A 6,000-nucleotide genomic window follows, 5' to 3' on the forward strand; every position below is an offset into this window, starting at 1 on the left:
CATTATGATCATCCAGCTCTTTGCTTCTGAAAGTCTTTCTTGGAAGTCCCCATTACCATAGTAAAGATCATTTAATGCTTTGTACATAGAAATAATCTGTTCTATTACAAGGTACATACTGTTTTTGCATTTCCTTTAGAGATTTCTGCATTGAAGATTCAGGATTTCTTGTGTACCCGCCCAGATGGAGGCATGTGCATCTTTATATTGTTATTTATTTATTTGTATTGTGATAATGCCCACAGCCTCAGTCACAACCCTGGGATCCATTGTGCGATGCACTGTGCAAACACAGAACAAAAAGATGGTCCCTACCCCATAGAGCTTACTATCTATGTGCCATTCTTAGCATATCTCATTTAGAAAAATAGTAATATTCTTGAAGTAATATATAGGGCGAGGTATATAGAGAATTAAAATATTATGTATTATGCATGAGACAAGCTGGGTGAGGTAATATTTATTGGACCAACTTCTGTTAGTGAGAGAGACAAGCTTTTGAGCTCATACAGAGCTCTTCTTCAGGTCTGGGAAATGTGCTCACAGTGTCATAGCTAAATACAACATGGAACACAATAGCAAGGACTGTATTTAGCTGTGACACTGTGAGTACATTTCCCAGATCTGAAGAAGAGCTGTGTGTAAGCTTGGAAGCTTGTCTCTCTCACCAGCAGAAGTTGGTCCAACAAAAACTAGTACTTCACCCACCTTGCCTCTCTAATATCCTGGGACCAACATGGGGCTACAACAACACTGTGCATACATGTATCATATGTGGCACTATTCTGTTAGGAACATGGAGTTTCCTTAACCTAACATTCTAACTTTGTTCTCTGTATGATGAATATTTACAGTTGCCTATGGACGCCCAGGAGACTTCAACGTATCCCATAGTGTTTGGGGTATATCAGAACATGCAAGCAGTTCTCAAGGAACTGCAAAATGCAAGTGTGCCATGACCGCCGCCATATGTTGAGTCCCTGCTTGGAGACACCAGCCAAGACTTGTGTAGCAAGTTCAGGGGTGCCACAATCTCAGCCATATCCAGCAATGCTATGTTAGGGCCTTATAAAGTGTCCTTAGATGTCCACTCTTATTTGGCCACACTTCTGTAATGGATGAGAAAACAAAGAGGTTGCAAATCACCAGCCAGTAGGGGAGAGAGTCTGTCTATAACTCCTAACCTACTAAGAAAGATTTAGATGAAGGAGAAATCTATTACAGTGATTCAGAATTGAGTCCACCATGCTTCTTGTCCTCTGGTGGTGATGTTTACGTTGGCGGAAGAGAGCCAAGTGAAGATGCAGGGCAATGCCTCGTGTATTCAGGGTATTGGTCACGTGTCTTTGCGCCTTAGTGAGACAGGCAGAGAGGACATTAGTCTATTCTGTTCAGGCTTTTAATCTGTACCCTTCCCCCTGCCATCTGAATACCTGGCCCTGGACTCCCACAATAGCTTTGATGGAAATAGCTGGCCCACAGCTGATGTGATGTGGTGGAAGGGGTTGTTCTGTGTGAGCTTTATGACATACACTGGCATCAGCTAGGCAAACAGTAACAAAGGCTAGAGGAAGGTGTTCAGACATATGAGGAGTTTTCTGTCAAAGGTTGTTCTTGCCTCTGGCCGTCAGTCTTGGCAAACACAATTGACAGGAATCAATAGGAACACATCCACAGTGACTGACACAATGCTTGATATTTCCAGCTCACTGAAGGAGAAAAGCATAAATATAACCATCTTCTCTCTCATGATGGAGTCCTAATGGCAAATCGTCCAGAATAAACTGGATTATGGAGCTAGACACTGTACTGCTTTGCTGGACTCAAGAGAGGGGAATATGAGAGAGGAATCCTAGCCTGAAAATAGGGTATGATTCACTGTGCAGTTTTCCATGATAAATATTTGAGAGGAAAAAAACATAGATGAGCTGTAATCCTGAATCTGAAGAAAAGCCAATGCCTGGGGAAGCTGAATGAGAACAGTTCATAAGTTACCCTTGCTGTAGTTGCCAAGGTATGTTATATAGCTGTGAGCCAAATCCTAAATCGATGACACATGGGTCGACTGCTGCAACCATGCAGCCCTCCGTTGACATTAGTGACCTCTGCGGAGACTGAGCAGTCAACCCACATTCTACCAATTGCAGAATTGGGGAATTCAGCCCTTCTCCTTCACTAGTGAATGTTACATTCAGTTTTCCACATGGGTCACAATGGCCTGTGATCACTCTCATTTCCATATTCAACACAAGAAGCAGTGACAGCTCACAACAGAATACTGAAATGCGAGGGTATTCGCTGATCTGTCACTATCAGCATAGCACAAGCTGCCTGCTGGGCTTTATGCATCAAAGAGTTTATTTATTTTCTTAAAGTAACTGTAATAAAGAAACACCTTTGTATAAGAAATAGAAAATATATTACACAATGGACACTTCCACACAGTCTAGCAGAAGTTTTCAAAGTCAAGTAAAGGAGATTGGATCACAGTTCTCTTTTTCTTGCTGCTAAGATTTACACACATGTATTCAAGTAATTGCATTAAGCTACTTGATAAATGAGCAATTCAATGTATATTTCCAGTGGCTCATAAGAATTCTCTGGGCAACTCTTAGACTCATAGGCTTTAAGGCCAGAAGGGATCATCATGGTCATCTAGCCACAGAACCTCACCCACTCACTCCTGTAATAGACCCCTAACCTCTGACTGAGTTACGAGAGACCTCAAATCATGGTTTAAAGACTTCAAGTTACAGATAATCCACCATTTATTCTAGTTTAAACCTGCAAGTGACCCATGCCCCATGCTGCAGAGAAAGGTGAACCCCCTTCCCCACTCCCAGGGTCTCTGCCAATCTGACCCAGTGAAAAATTCCTTCCCAACCACAAATATGGCGGTCAGTTGGACCCTGCGTGTGTGAGCAAGACCCACCAGCCAGACACCTGGGAAATAATTGTCTGTAGTAACTCAGACCCTTCCCCATCTAGTGTCTCATCTCCGGCCATTGAGGATATTTGCTATTAGCAGTTGCAGACAGGCCACATGCCGTTGTAGGTAATCTCATCATACCATCCCCTTCATAAACTTATCAGGCTCAGTCTTAAAGAGGTCTACCAATTTTTTAAAAACATATGTGGCTATACCTATGGGCATAGCGTTTAGATTAGCGATTCCTAAGGACAATGCAATATCAAGGTCTAAGGGCTTGATAGTAACATACCAGTATATGAAGTACATGACACTAAGTACAGATGTAAGGAAGTAACTGTCTTTCTGACATGAAATATACATTTGATTGTGATAATCCAAGGGAAAGCTGAAGCCCCATTGCCTAGCCCTTTGAGGCATCCATGAAACAAAGCATTAGTAAAGGTACAATGGGGAATCATTGAGGGAGAGGACCTCATGGGCTTTTATGCCTCTAGACTTTACATTCTTTCTACCAGCACTTCTTTCTGCCTACTCTGCCCTATGGACCAAATTCTCTGCTAGTTTAACTTCCCTGGTGTCAGTGGTGTTATGCTGGAAGAGAAAGTAGCTCTTTCTTAAGAATGCATTTCTGAGACAGAATAGTAATTCCAGCTAACAGAGCAACCAGGACTCTGGGCAGTGTGACTCTATCCAGTTCAAACCATTTTTGTTGCTGCATACCCCTAATTCTGAACTCAAGATAGGTGATTTCATCCAATGTTCTTCAGTGGAGCAGAATCAGGTTCTTGAATTAATTTTTCTTTAGCTTTCATGTCCCTCCTTGCCAGCAGAGTCACATTTCTTCAAGTCGATGTTTTCCTTCTAAGCCCTTCTCAGTCCTTCATTTCTTCCTAGGGATTTGAGCACTAAGCAGAAGAGCTGAAGTAGTACTGTGCTTCATTAAAAGATATTGTAAACACAATTAATCTTCCTTACCTTGCTTTTCTGAGTCCCACCGCTTTTCTGCTTGTTTCATCTTTCACTAAATCTGTTATTTTTCTTCTTGAGTAAATGACACCAGTTAAAGTGGGATACAACTTTGGACCAAACTCTACTCTTGCATGCACATGTGGATTGAAATCAATAGCAGTTGCTTGCTTGAGTCAGAAGATGGAATGTGTCTGTCATTAATCAGTATCCCCTTGAGACGTACATGTTCCTCTGGACATATTGTCCAGCTAGTAACCAGAATTTTGTGAGAGTGTAATGCCCTCTTCAAGAAATTTTTGTCTCTGAGCAATGATCTGTTTTTTCCCCCCTCCCTTGCTTATCATCACATCTTGGCCATAGTTATTCTGTAATAATAATGTTGGCATGATGTTCCAACCATATTCTAGCTTGGGAAACCCATTTATTAACATGTGCCTTTTAATCCACTTTAGACAGAGCAAATGTCTCAGTCACGCATCTCTCCCATGAAGCTCTTGCGCCTTTTGACAAAGAGCTATGATTGCCCAAGTAGTAACTTGTCAGTCTCTTAACTAAAACAATTTCCTCAGTGATAGGCTGCTTTTCTAGAGTGGAAAACTAAAATTCAAAGTTCCGCTTCCCTGACTTCAATGTCTTTAATGAAAAATTGCAAGAAATCCTCAGTTCTCCACTCTCATTTGCAGACTCCCCCCGCCCCCAAAGAGATGTTTGAGAAACTTAAAATATTGTTTATCAGATAGCAAACAAACCAAGCTCTCTTTGCCCTGTCATCATCATGTCCTGGTTAAGAAGGGCAGGGAGTTAGGGTGGGGTGAAAGGCCATAGTGGTTGCTGCCAGGATCAATATTTTCATTAGTTACCCTCATTTCAGAAGAGTATTCTCTATGGGCAATTTGACTCCAGGGCTTAAGATCTTTCAGTGCATTGCAAATGAATAAGGAAGTTATACTATCTTTCTCATGGCCTCTTGATCTGCATACATTATCCTCCAACTCTAATTCTTTCCAGAGCTGACTTTCAGGTGCTGAAACTATTGAGAACTTCACTCTAAATATTTTTCCAGAACAATTTTGAATAAAGGAACAGGCAAATCTTCCATCAGTTCATTTTTTTCTTGGAAGCAGGTGCCAGGCTTGAAACAATACAAGGCAAAGGCAAAGGAAACTTAATTGGCCAAAATCACTGATGTTTTAACTCCATTGGAGTCAATGCAGATGCAGTTATACCAGGAATAAATTTGGTCCATTTATCCTGAATTTAAACAATCCATTTCTGAATCTTAGTTTGTTGGGCTTTTTCAAATGAATAGAATCTTTTTTTGTCACATGAAAATGAGCTATTACTGCTTTTGGGATGCCATGTTTTGGGGAAGACTCCCTACTATCAGTCCAAATAAGAGGCTATTAATTATCAATGCAAATATGTGTAGCCTTTAGTGTTTATCTCCATTGCATGATATAATTCAGATCACATTACACCTACCAGCACTATTGGGAGCATATTTCCTTTGTAGTTAATTTTCCTTAGACCACCCCTCTATAAATGCTACACCACCGGTACTGATCATAATTATGTGTCACCCAAAATATTAGTTACTATCAGTGAAAGAAATAGAAAACACTTGAGTGTAGCAGTGAGGCATTACTATTTGCACTGCTGGTAAAATAAAATATCAATCTTGTGGAAAATTCCCACATTTCAAATTTTATTTTGATCCCAAATTAGGATGAACGTTAAATATTTGCTGCTGAATGGAAATTCCAAAATAGTTCCATTCAGAAACATCAAATTGATCAGAAATCAAAATGAAGTATTTCATTTTGTTTGGACTTTTATAAACTATGATATAAAAGTGAAAACAAAACAATCCATTTTGATTTTGAATTGTTTCAAAACTTTTCCATAGTAAATTGTCAGAATAGAGATGTTCCTGCCAACTAATTTGGTTTTGCTGAAACAGCCTTTTCCAACAGCCTGTTCCATCAACGTTTTCTGTCCAACCCCAGTTAATACGTATTCTTTAAAAGATGGAGTTGCAAAGACTGAATGGAGCAAGGAATGCATTCAGTTTAGTTACTATAGATTGTAAAGGTCAAGGG

The sequence above is a fragment of the Lepidochelys olivacea genome (assembly GCF_965140295.1).
Source record: "Lepidochelys olivacea isolate rLepOli2 genome assembly, chromosome: 1".
Classification (NCBI taxonomy): Eukaryota; Metazoa; Chordata; order Testudines; family Cheloniidae; genus Lepidochelys; species Lepidochelys olivacea.